Source organism: Miscanthus floridulus, chromosome 10, assembly GCF_019320115.1.
Source record: "Miscanthus floridulus cultivar M001 chromosome 10, ASM1932011v1, whole genome shotgun sequence".
Taxonomy (NCBI): Eukaryota; Viridiplantae; Streptophyta; class Magnoliopsida; order Poales; family Poaceae; genus Miscanthus; species Miscanthus floridulus.
In genome coordinates this window covers 135,009,102-135,022,403 of record NC_089589.1, presented here as the reverse complement: position 1 = coordinate 135,022,403, position 13,302 = coordinate 135,009,102, and positions in this window count along the sequence as shown.

Genomic DNA, 13,302 nt, shown 5'->3' with positions numbered 1-13,302 from the left:
TGACAAGAATCAAGTGCTCTCTAACTCAAATGTGCAAGCTAGTGGTTCTCATGATCAAATCCAAGCAAGCACTAGTGATGGCAATGTGCAAGATCAACAAATGGCTAGTTCATCATCTCAACCAAGTGATCAATCAAATGCTAGCAATCAAGTGCAAGTGCTTCAACCAACCAATATTGCAAGAGATCATCCATTGGACACTATCATTGGTGATATTTCGAGAGGTGTGCAAACAAGATCAAGATTGGCCTCATTTTGTGAGCATTTCTCATTGTGTCATCCATTAAACCTAAGAAGATAGATGAAGCTTTGAGGGATGTTGATTGGATCAATGCTATGCATGAAGAGCTAAACAACTTCACAAGAAACCAAGTATGGGATTTAGTTGAGAGGCCTAAGGATCATAATGTGATTGGAACTAAATGGGTCTTTAGGAACAAGCAAGATTAAGATGGGATAGTAATAAGGAACAAAGCAAGATTAGTGGCTCAAGGTTACACTCAAGTTGAAGGTCTTGACTTTGGGGAAACATATGCCCCGGTTGCAAGATTGGAAGCAATTAGGATCTTGCTAGCTTATGCTTGTGCCCACAACATCAAGTTGTACCAAATGGATGTGAAAAGTGCATTTCTCAATGGGTACATCAATGAGCTTATGTATGTTGAGCAACCTCCCGGTTTTGAAGATGAGAAGAAACCCAACCATGTCTTCAAGTTGAGAAAAGCTTTGTATGGATTGAAACAAGCACCTAGAGCATGGTATGAGAGATTGAGGGATTTTCTACTCTCTAAGGGATTCAAGATGGGAAAGGTTGACACCACTCTCTTCACCAAGAAGCTTGGAAATGACTTGTTTGTAATGCAAATCTATGTTGATGATATCATCTTTGGATCAACAAATCAAGAATTTTGTGAGGGGTTTGGCAAGATGATGGCAAGTGAGTTTGAGATGTCTATGATTGGAGAGCTTAGTTACTTCCTTGGTCTTCAAATCAAGCAAATGAAGAATGGCACATTTGTGAGTCAAGGCAAGTATATCAAGGACATGCTTAAGAAGTTTGAAATGGATGAGAGTAAAGCTATTAGTACACCAATGGGGACAAGTGGAAGCTTAGATAGTGATGCTAGTGGCAACATGGTGGATCAAAAGATGTATCGGTCTATGATTGGAAGCCTACTCTATGTGACCGCATCAAGGCCGGATGTGATGTTTAGTGTATGCATGTGTGCTAGATTTCAAGCCTCGCCAAGAGAAAGTCATTTGAAGGCAACTAAGAGAATATTGAGGTACTTGAAGCATACACAACATGTTGGATTATGGTATCTCAAAGGAGCAAGATTCGAGTTGATTGGATATTCGGATTCCGATTATGCGGGATGCAAAGTTGAGAGAAAGAGCACATCGGGCATATGCCAACTATTGGAAAGATCACTTGTATCTTGGTCATCAAAGAAGCAAAATAGTGTAGCACTTTCAACCGCCGAAGCGGAGTACATTTCGGCCGGTAGTTGTTGTGCTCAATTACTTTGGATGAAGGCTACTTTGAGTGACTTTGGAATCAAGTTCAAGCAAGTGCCATTGCTATGTGACAATGAAAGTGCCATAAAGCTCACCAACAACCCGGTTCAACACTCAAGAACAAAGTATATAGATGTCCGTCATCACTTCATAAGAGATCACCAACAAAAAGGGGACATTTGCATAGAGAGTGTGGGCACCGAAGATCAACTTGCCGACATACTCACCAAGCCACTTGATGAGAAGAGGTTTTGCAAGCTACGGAATGAATTGAACATATTTGACTTCTCCAATATATGTTGATGCACCCCCATTATATGACATGCCTCTCCTTTGAGCAATCCAAGGTAAAAGTTGATTGGCATGGCATATATCCTTGCTAAGGACATGATTAGTGCATCTAGACATATTTCACATTTGAATAGGCTCATTCATGAAAATCAAATGAATTTGATGCTTGTATGGTACCACTATTGCTTGTATGTTTGAAATGATCTAGTGGTAGCATATGACATGTTTGTGGGCTTGTAAACCTAGTGTTTGATTTAGAAAATGAGCTATAAGTGTTTAACTCAACATGGTACAAGATAACCCTTATTTGGAGGTGTGAAAAAGCTTATCCTTGGATCAAACCGAGTTAAATATCTTTTACAAGTAATCTAGATTGAACCAAATTGAGAAAAAATTGAGGTCACCCCTATCTATACTTTAAGCCTTTGTGGTCATTGATGACAAAGGGGGAGAAATAGTGTACAAAGATAGTGAAACAAAGGGGGAGAGATAATATATGACAAAAGAAGGGGATCAATTACATGTATGGTTTTGAGCATACAAATAGGGGGAGCAAGCTCATAAACTTGTATGGTGCATTTGAATGAACATTACATATGTTTGCTTGCATAGCATAAGTTTTAATTTCAAATGGCCATGCTTGTGTGGTGTATGCTAGTTGTAGGTTTGAATGTTGAAATGAAAAACTAGCATGCATGGGCAAAGTAACTAGACTTATGTTCATTCTATGGAAACTAGACCCTTGCATATAATGTTGATCTCACGGGGTATTCTAGTTCTTGTATATGCCTAGTTACTAATGGTGCTAAGGATGGTATATTGGTGCACTCCAAATGGTATTACGCTTCAAAGGTCCATCTCTTATACCTTAGCATCATTTGGTAGAAATTGTCTCCTATATTTCCTATCTAAGTATATGTGCAAGCTACAATCCAAACTCTTAGCACATATGTAGGGGGAGTAATTGCTACCATTTGGAGTTCATGAAACTTGTCCATATCCTTTACACATGGTAAATATGCTTGGGCAAGCAACATGGATTCAAATGAACTTTAATTCATATCTTTGTATAAGGGTTGTCATCAATTACCAAAAAGGGGGAGATTGAAAGCTCTAGTTTGGTTTTGGTTAATTGATGAAACCCTAAGTGCTAACCTAGTTTATCAAGATGATTATGAGATAGATAGCACTACTCCAAGTGATGAAGCAATGATAAAGATCATGACAATGGTGATGGCATGGTGATGGTCAAATGCTTAAACTTGGAAAATAAGAAAGAGAAAAACAAAAGGCTCAAGGCAAAGGTATAAAATATAGGAGCCATTTTGTTTTAGTGATCAAGACACTTAGTGAGTGTGATCACATTTAGGATAGATAGCTGTACTATTAAGAGGAGTGAAACTCGTATCGAAATGCGGTTATCAAAGTGCCACTAGATGCAGTAATTCATTGCATATGCATTTAAGATCTAGTGAAGTACTAACACCCTTGAAAATGTTTGTAAAAATATGCTAACACATGTGCACAAAGTGATACACTTGGTGGTTGGCACATTGGAGCAAGGGTGAAGAAGTTAGAAGTGAAAACGAGTTAGTCGCGGAGATGCTGGCGTCGGTCAACTGATCGGATGCTGGGTCTAAAAGCATCGGATGCTGGTAGCATGCGTCCGGTTGAGCTGGTCGGTTAGCACAGTACCTAGGGTATTGCACCGGTCGCTGGTCTGGGTCCGGTCAAGGTGGACCGGACGCGTTCGGTCGAAGAAATATGCCTCGGGGAGCTTACTGGAAACGACCGGACGCTGAGGCTTCTACGTCTGGTCAGTTTAGCCGGAGCGTCCGGTCAAGTACGTAGCCGTTGAAATCTGACGAATAGCGTTTGAAGCTAGTGACACGTGGCATGAATCAGTGGACCGGACGCTGAGTCCAGGGTCCAGTCAGTATGAACGGAGCGTCCGGTCAGAGCGCGTTTTGCCCAGTGAAGGGGTATAACGGCTCTATTTGATTGGGGCTCTATTTATAGCCCCATGGCCGGCTCAAGGGGTAACTCTTGCACATTTTCATTGACATAGCAACCTTGTGAGCTTAGCCAAAGCCCTCCCACTCATCTCCATCATTGATCCATCATCTTTGTGAGATTGGGAGAGAATCCAAGTGCATTGCTTGAGTGATTGCATCTAGAGGCACTTGATATTCGTGTTGCGCTGCGGATTTTGCTTGTTACTCTTGGTGATTGCCACCACCTAGATGGTTGAAGCAGCGGTGGAGGATTGGCATGAGTTGGTGATTGTTTGTGGCCATCTCTGGTGATTGTGAAGGGAGTTGTACCTTCCCTGGTGGAGCGCCGAAAGGTAACTCTAGTAAATTGCTCGTGTCATTGAGTTACCTCACTTGTGAGTCGGTTCTTGTGGTGTCCTATCGTGTGGACGAGGTTTGTGAAACACCTCTTAGCCGCTGAACCACCAAGTGTTGGTCGACACAACGGGGACTAGCGTGTTGGCAAGCACGTGAACCTTGGGAGAAAAATCGGTTGTCTCTTATCATTTGCATTCTCCTGGTGATTGGCTTAATCTTCATCTTGTGATTAGTTCATCCCCTACACGGCGGTATAATCACCCTACTCATCTATTTACATTCTTGCAAACTAGATGATACAAGCTCTTTAGTGTAATTAGAATTGAGAGCTTGCTTTATTATTGTCATTCATCTAGTTGAGCTCTTTAGAGTAGCAAGATTGAGAGCTCTCAGTGAGTAGTTACATAGCAAGTTTGGGTGCCTAAGTAATCATTGCAACTAGAATTATTGGATAGGTGGCTTGCAACCCTTGTAGAGCTAGAGCAAGTTTGTATTACGCTATTTGTCATACTAATCAAATTGATCTAGTTGATTTGTAGATTTTAAATAGGCTATTCACCCCCCCCCCCTCTAGCCATATTAGGACCTTTCAATGCAAATGGCCAAGACAGTGAGCTTGAGCTGGCCATAGGGCTTAAATAGAAACCCCCATGAAATAGAGTCATTGGACTCTCACTGCAGCCCAACTCGGGGTGACCGGGCGCTCTGGTCAAACTGATCGGATGCACCCAGTCTAGCGTCCGATCGCGGGATCTTCGCCACGTGTCCCGCCTTTAAACGTTGATCGCCCGATCCCAATGGTCAAGAACTCTCGCGCGAGTGCTTAAGTCACGACCGGATGCGTAGGCAAGCTGACCGGACGCCCCGTGCTTGCGTCAGGTCCTCACGCGTCTGTGCACCAACACCTAGCGACCGGACACGCCGATGGAATAACCGGACGGTCCAACAACATGGAGTCTGGTCACTTCAAGAGAGGTTCCATAGTGGCCAAATCGTGACCGAAAGCGTCCGGTCCACCTTGGCCAGACACAGTATAGCTTGCTCTACATGGCTTCAACTGATTGGACTCACCAGGATAGCGTCTGGTCACTATGTGACTTGCGTCTGGTCACTCTAACACAGTGAAAATCACCTCCTTCACTTCATCAACTTCCCCACCCTTGCTCAAATGTGCCAACCACCATGTGTATCACCTTGTGCACGTATGTTAGCATATTTTCACAAATATTTTCAAGGGTGTTAGCTCTCCACTAGATTTAAATGCATATGCAATGAGTTAGAACATCTAGTGGCACTTTGATAACAGCATTTCAATACGAGTATCACTCCTCTTAATAGTACGGCTATCGATCCTAAATGTGATCACACCCAGTAGGTGTCTTGATCACCAAAACAAAATGGCCCTATGGAATTCACCTTTGCCTTGAGCCCATTTTGTTTTTCTCTTTCTTCTTATCCAAGTCTGAGCACTTGATCATCACCATGGCATCACCATCATCATGATCTTCACCACTGCTCCACTAATTAGAATAGTGCTACCTATCTCATGATCACTTAGATAAACTAGGTTAGCACTTAGGGTTTCATCAATTCACAAAAACCAAACTAGAGCTTTCAATCAGCCAATTTGTTCTAGAGAGCAGAGATCGGAGTGTACTCAGGTGAACCCTGGGTCTCAGGTGGATAGGGCGGTGGGGAGAAGGAGAGTGGCCTACCGACCATCTCATGACACATGGCTGAGGCCTCACCAAGCATGGGATCCTAGCCCATGTAAGCCCCTGGTGTCACCAACCCTCCAATATCATCTCTGCAGATGCCCTTATAGAAATCCATCATTGGGTCTAGGTGCAGCACCGGTGGAGATGGTGCACCCTCCGCGACATGTAGTGCACCCAAGAACAGAGCCAAGCCTAAGTCACCGACAATAGGGTTCATGCCCCCCTCTCTGTCCTGGCCAACACGTCCTTCCTGGCTGGCTGCTCTAGCCGGGGAATGCGATCTGTGACGTTCCCAATCTGCATCCTCTCTATGCGGGGGGTCATGGGCTCTTGGGGAACCCTAGACACCCCACTCAGAGCTCCTGCCATGAGCCCCATCCACTGGTGCCTCCGGATTGCCAGCATCCCTGCGCCTGTATGCCGACGGAGAGCGTGTGCGCTCCCTACAGCCACCAGCGCCGGCATCGCCTCTCGCTCGTCGCAAAATGTCGAAGGCCTATCGGCCTCACTCTAGTATCCCTTGGGAAGGCCCCCTTAGGACGTGCCCCTCCTCATCATCTGTTGGCCCACTGGATCACCGACACGGGTGAGCCAAGCACTCACCAGCGTTGTCGACCACGACTATCGCTGTCGGACCACACACTATGGCTAGAAGTAGAAGAAGGGAGGGAGAACAAAGCACACACACACAGAACACAAGCACCAGCGTTGGCCAAAACTCTACAAAGGAGATGGCAAAACTAAATTTGCTCTTTACTGAGTTGCAGTGGCAAACTATATATACAACTCTACCCATCTAGTCCTACTACAGCTACCATGTTGCTTCAGTGACTAGATGTGACAGCAGGGCTGACTTCGGCGCCTGCCCCTGCTATGGCTATAGTGCGGCAAGAGAGCCATTCGGTGCCTGCCCCTGCTATGGCTACAGTACCACAGCAGAGAGCCTTTTCGGCACCGCCTTCCCCTACCGTGTGTTCACACAGGAATGCAGCAGATTATCTAACAATTCTTCCCCTAATCCTGATGCTAACCCTAGAACCCACTCCATGCCAATCATCTTCTTCAGCTCCATGAGTCGAAGACGGCCGAGTGGCTTGGTGAGGACGTCCATGAGTTGCTGACCAGTTTTGACGAATTCAATGACGATCTGCCCTCCATCGATACAGTATCTGAGGAACTTGAACTTGACGTCGATGTGCTTGCTCCGGTCGGGGAAACCAGATTCTTCGCGAGGGCGATGGTGGGCTGATTGTCCACCATCAGTGCTGGTGGATGACCTTCCACACCGGTCGGCTCGCCAGCAGCTGGCGTAGCCACACAGCTTGGTACGCCGCCACGTACTCTGCCTCACACGTGGACAACGCCACCACCTTCTGTTTCAGCGACAACCATGAGATTGGAGCTGACCCGAGGAAGACGAGCACACCAGAGGTGCTCCGCTGTCCGTCGATGTCCCCCGCCATGTCTACATCGCTCAACACAGTGAGTTGTGGCCTACTTTCGCCGGTCTTGGGGAAGATGATCCCCTAATCCACCCTCCCCTTGACATAGCGCAGCAGCTGCTTCACCGCAGCCCAGTGATCCTCTTTGGGATCCTCCATGAAGCCGCTGACGTAGCCCACGGCGAACGCAATGTCCGGCCTCGTGTTGACTAGATAGCGCAGACCACCGACGATGCTCCAATAGAGTGTTGCATCTACCTTCACCACGGTACTAGCCTTTGTCAGCTTCAGCCGCTCCTCCATCGGAGTCACGCACGGCTTGCACTCAGCCATGCCGCTCTGCTCCAACAGCTTAGAGGCGTACGCGCTTTGACCGAGCATGAGCGCCTCCTTCCCCTATCTCACCTCGATGCCGAGGTAGTAGGAGAGCGCAACGAGGTCGCTCATTCAAAAACGAGCCGCCATCTCGCGCTTAAAGCTGTCGATGTCCTCTACACGCGCGCTGGTGACGATCAAGTCGTCCACATACACGCTGACGATGAGGTCCCCCATCCCCCATCGCCGTGTGTAGAGTGCATGCTCGGTTGCGCACCATGTGAACCCAAGCTCGCCTAGCGTGGAGTCAAGCTTGGCATTTCACGCTCGCAGGGCCTGCCGTAGCCCGTAGAGCGTCTTGTGCAGTCGGAGCACCCTGTGCTCCGCTCCCTTGATGGCGAAACCCGGAGGTTGTCTAACGAAGATCGTCTCCGCCAGCTCACTGTTGAGGAAGGCCGATTTTACGTCCAGATGATAGACACGCCAGTCTTTTGCTGCTGCCAAAGCTAGTAGCAGTCTGACAGACTCCATGCGTGCTACCGGTGCAAAGACTTCCTCGAAGTCAATGCCCTCGTGCTGGACAAAGCCTCGGGCGATGAGACATGCCTTGTGCTTGACAATGGCACCCTGCTCGTCCAACTTGACTTTGTACACCCACTTTAGGCTGATCGGACAGCATCCTGGAGGTGGATCGATGAGCTCCCAAGTCTCGTTTTCCTCAATCACCTTCATCTCCTCCAGCATCGCCCGTCACCAATTCGTATCGTGCTCATCTAGTGCAAATGTGGGTGGTTCCTCTGCACTGATGAGAAGCAGCTCTAGGTCATTGAGCAGCCGTCCCGCCAGGCCTGAGGGCCATGTGTCGCCGATGATGTCATCCAGCCTGTGGAACCGCTCCTCCTCACTTTTGTGGAATGCATCCATGAACTCAGTGATGCCACTGGGAGGTGAGGCGAACTCGATCAGAGTTCCTTGTTTAGAGTGATCGGCATAGCACCTAGAGTGCTCAGCACCCCAGCTGTAGTGCTCGACACTACTTCTGGACCGCTCATCACCACTCCTAGAGTGCTCGGCACCACTGTAGGAGTGCTCAGCCCTAGTCTTGGAGTGGTTGGCCCCACTGCAAGACCTCCTGGCTCCGCTACCGGAGTGTTCGGCACCCATCCTGGAGTGGTTGACACCACTGCAGCACCTCTTGGCTCTACTCCTGGAGTGCTCGGCACCCCTCTCGGAGTGCTCGACACCCCTTTCGGAGTGCTCGACACCCCTCTCGGAGTGCTCGGCACCCTTCCCGGAGTGCTTGGCACCGCCCCAGGAGTGCTCGGCTCTGTTGTTGGAGTGGTCTACACCTCCTCTCCAGTGTCTCCACCACCATGGATGACCAAGTGCTCAATGAAAAAGGTGCTGGTGAAGCAGCCAGCTCCTCCTCTCCAGTGTCTCCACCACCATGGATGACCAAGTGCTCAATGAAAAAGGTGCTGGTGAAGCAGCCAGCTTCCCTCGTGCTCGGACTGTTCTAGTCCTAGGCTGCCTTCTCGTCGAACACGACGTCGCGCGAGACAACCACCTTGCCTCCATGTGCGTCGTAGAGCTGGTACGCCTTGGTACCTTCCGCGTAGCCCAGGAGCACCATCGATGTGCTCCTGTCCTCCAGCTTGGTGACGACCGGCTTTGTCTTCCTAACGTGGCCGATGCAACCGAATGTCCAGAGGAAGGACACGCTCGGCTTGCGCCCATACCAAGCTTCGAATGACGTCTTGCCCTTTAGGGCCTTGGTGGGTGCACGGTTGAGGATGAACACCGCTGTGGTCACCGCCTCTCCCCAGGACCATACTGACATGCCCTTGGCCTTCATCATGGATCGAGCCATGTCGACTACCGTCTGGTTCCTCCGCTCCACCACGCCATTCTGCTGTGACAAGTACGGTGCGGTGTGGTGTCGTACCACACCCTGATACGCGCAGTACGCAGCGAACTGCACCGAAGTGAATTTGCCGCCGCGATCAGTCCTCAGCACGCGCAGCTTCTTGCCGATTTCTGCCTCCGTGCGCATCATGAACTTCTTGATCGCCGCCGCTACCTCATCCTTGCTCATCAGGAGTTGCAGCCACATGTAGCGACTGCAATCATCCATGAGTAGTTGGAAGTACCGTCAACCACCATTTGTGGTTGGCGTGATTGGCCCATAGAGATCGCCGTGGACGAGCTTGAGAGCGTCCACCATGCGATACTTGGCCGCCTTTGGGAACGGCAGCCTCCTCTGCTTCTCGGCCAAGCAACTATCACACAGCTCGCCTCCGTGCTTGATGTGGGGCAGCCCTTGGACCATCTTCTCCAGCCGACTAAGCACGTCGAAGCAGAGATGGCTGAACCGGGCATGCCATAGCCACGGCTCCATGTTGTGTCGTGCCACCAGGCACACCGGCTGCTCTACCTTCAAGTCGAGTAGGTACAACCGGTTCTGGGACCTCTTTACCTTGGCAAGAAGTCGCTGCTCCTGGTCCCTGATGCTGAGAACTCTGTCCTTGATCTGTACCTCGCTACCACACTCATCTAGCTGGCCAATGCTGATGATGATTGAACGCAGCTGCGGGATGTAATATACATCTGTTAGTACGTGGTGCTCGCCGTTCTAGCACCTGAAGATGAAGGTGCCGCACCCTCGGATTGCCATCCTTGAGCCGTCACTGAACTTCACCGTGCCGGTCACGTCATCGTCAAGCTCGGAGAAGGCTACCTTGGAGCCCATCATGTGGTTGCTAGCACCGGAGTCCAGATACTACCGCTGCTCCTGCTCGCCGCTCACACGTTCGAGGTGGACTTGGGCGCGCGGTTCGTTGAGGTTGATAGCCTTTAAGGCCTTCCTAGGCCGTTCCACCGCCAACACCTCTCCCTTCTCCTCGGCCTCAACGTCGTGCAGTGCATAGAATGTCGCGCAGTGCACAGAACGTTGCCATCAGGATAGTGGCCTCATCATCATCATTAGCCTGCGCCAGATGAGATTCAGCCTTCTTCTCCTGCTTGCGCTTTGGGCACTCCCTTGCCCAATGGCCCGTCTTCCCGCAGCGCCGGCAGGCATAGGGGTTGACCTTTTTCTTCTTTTCCGAAGAAGTCTTACCGCGGTGCTTGCCATCGCTACAGCGGCTGGAGGAGGCTACACCGGAGTTCCTCCGTGCAGCCCACTCCTCCTCTGTTAGTAGCAGCTTGCCGCTGTCCTTCGTTGCTGTGGCCTGCCTCATGCGCTCGTCCATCGTCCGCAGACGGCCTGTCACATCCTCAATAGTGATGGTGGACAAGTCCAGCATCGTCTCTATGGAGAGAGCGATCTAGATATACTTCATCGGTACGGAATGGAGGTACTTAGAGACCGACTCTTCTTCGTCGATGGTGATGCCGTGGCTCCTCAGCTTGCTGATGAGCGTCTACAGGCGGAGGGACAAGTCCTCCACCGATTCACCATCCTTGAAGTTGAGGTTGGCGTACTCCTACTTCAGTAGCTGGGCCGTCGACTTCTTTGTGTGGTAGGAACCGACGCGCATCGCCGCAATGGCCTCCCACGCCTTCTTAGCAGAGTTCTTCGCCCCCAACGGCTCCCTGTACTCCGCTGGCACAACAGTAATGATAGCCTCCAACGCTGACATGTCGTCTTCTTCGTTGTCGGTGCCCTTGTCAACAGTATTCCAGAGCCGTCGGGCTCTGAGCTTGACCTTCATGGTCACCGCCCACTCGCCATAGTTGGTGCGAGTCAGCGTCGGCCAACTGGTGCCACTGACCTCCCGCACCGTGCGCACAACGACCTCCTGTCGTGGCTGGGCAGTGACGGCAGCGCCGCTGTTATCGCCTAACTCCAAACCGTTCATCATCGCCAACGGTTAGTCCAGCGACGGCACTTCTACGGCTCTGATACCACTTGTTGGTCCACTGGATCTCCGACACGGGTGAGCCAAGCACTCACCAGCATTGCCGACCATGACTATCGTTGTCCGACCACACACTATGGTTAGAAGTAGAAGAAGGGTGGGAGAATAGAGCACACACAGAGAGCACATGCACCAACGTTGGCCGAAACTCTGCAGAGGAGATGCCAAAACTGAACTCGCTCTTTACTGAGTTGCAGTGACAAACTATATATACAAGTATACTCATCTAGTCCTAGTACAGCTGCTATGCTGCTATAGTGACTGGATGTGACAGCAGGGCTAACTTCGGCACCTGCCCCTGCTGTGGCTACAGTGTGGCAGGAGAGCCGTTCGGCGCCTGCCCCTACTGTGGCTACAGTACCACAGCAGGGAGCTTTTTCGACGCCGCCTTCCCGTGCCGTGTGTTCACACAGGAATGTAGCAGATTATCTAACATCATCTCTGTCAGGTCGGCGTCGGTGATGGGTCTGTGGAGGCACATGACAGGGCTGGGCACGGGGCCATGGCCGATGGCCATCGATGACCCCAGGAATCCAGTCCTCGAAGTCATAGATCTTTGGCTATTCCTCCGAGTCGGATGACCCCGTGGACGGGTGCCCACTCTGGACCGAGCTCGGCGTGCGATCGTGTGGGGGTCTCCAGTCCTCGATCCGGTCAAGGTGGATGATGAGGTTGTGGGAGCATCCTCTTGGAGGAGGGGCCACCTCCCACCTCTGCTGCAGCAGTCCACCCAGGTCTGGGGACTGCCCCGCGCCCGGAGGGAAGATGATCATCCTCTTGGAGCAGTGCAGGAAGTCTGGGTTCCACATCCACACCTAGCAGAAGAAGATGTTGGTGGCCTCCTGCCTGAACGTGGCGTTCTCAATCTTGTCGATGAGGCGGTTGTCCCCCAGCACGCTCCGAGCAACCTGGGAATTCCATGCGTGAATCGGCAGGTTCTCAATGGCGACCCAGACTCGGTACCACCAGGTGCTACCGTTCCCATGCTGGGCCTCCGTCCACGGCAGGACATCGAAGTCCACCCCGCGAAAAAATGAAATAATTTTATGGTCAAAGAAATCGAGCCGTTTTTTGGGAGAAAAAAGATAACAGAGCAATAAAAATTGTATGGTTAGATAGCAAGCACTCTGGGCAAGAACAGCCTAGAGGAATTAGACTAATCATAGATATTTTACCAGTTCAGCACCAAAGTATAGGAATGAGATCTATATATTGATTTGTCTCGTTGCTAACATTTCCATTAAATAGCACGAGCTTGTAGACCAAGTGTGAGTTACAGCTTCCCTTGTCATAGTATCTAACTGCAGGCATTGAGGTACAGTAAGCAACGACTACTTGTTGCCTACCATTCTTATTTCAACTTCTTCACTTGACCTATCATTTGATCATATATTGTCCGTCATAATTTGGTTCACTTCGATATTGGAGATTATTAATTAGAAGTATACTTTGATTCTACTCCGTTTTGGTTATCAATGAAATTAGTAGTAAAATTATATTTATGTATATAGAATTTAAAGATATATGTACTCGAAGTTAAATCGAGTTAATATTTAAATAGAAATCCAAATTGAGACGTCCGTTTTGTATTCTTATTTGAAATAAAATATGGTATATTTGAATTCCGTTCCCACCTGAATCCAACTCGTTTCCGTCTCTAGTATAAATATTGACTTTTGCTCCACAAACGTCCTCCGCATCGCATCCCCCATCGCAGCCAGACCAAACCCTCTAACAGTGCCGCGGC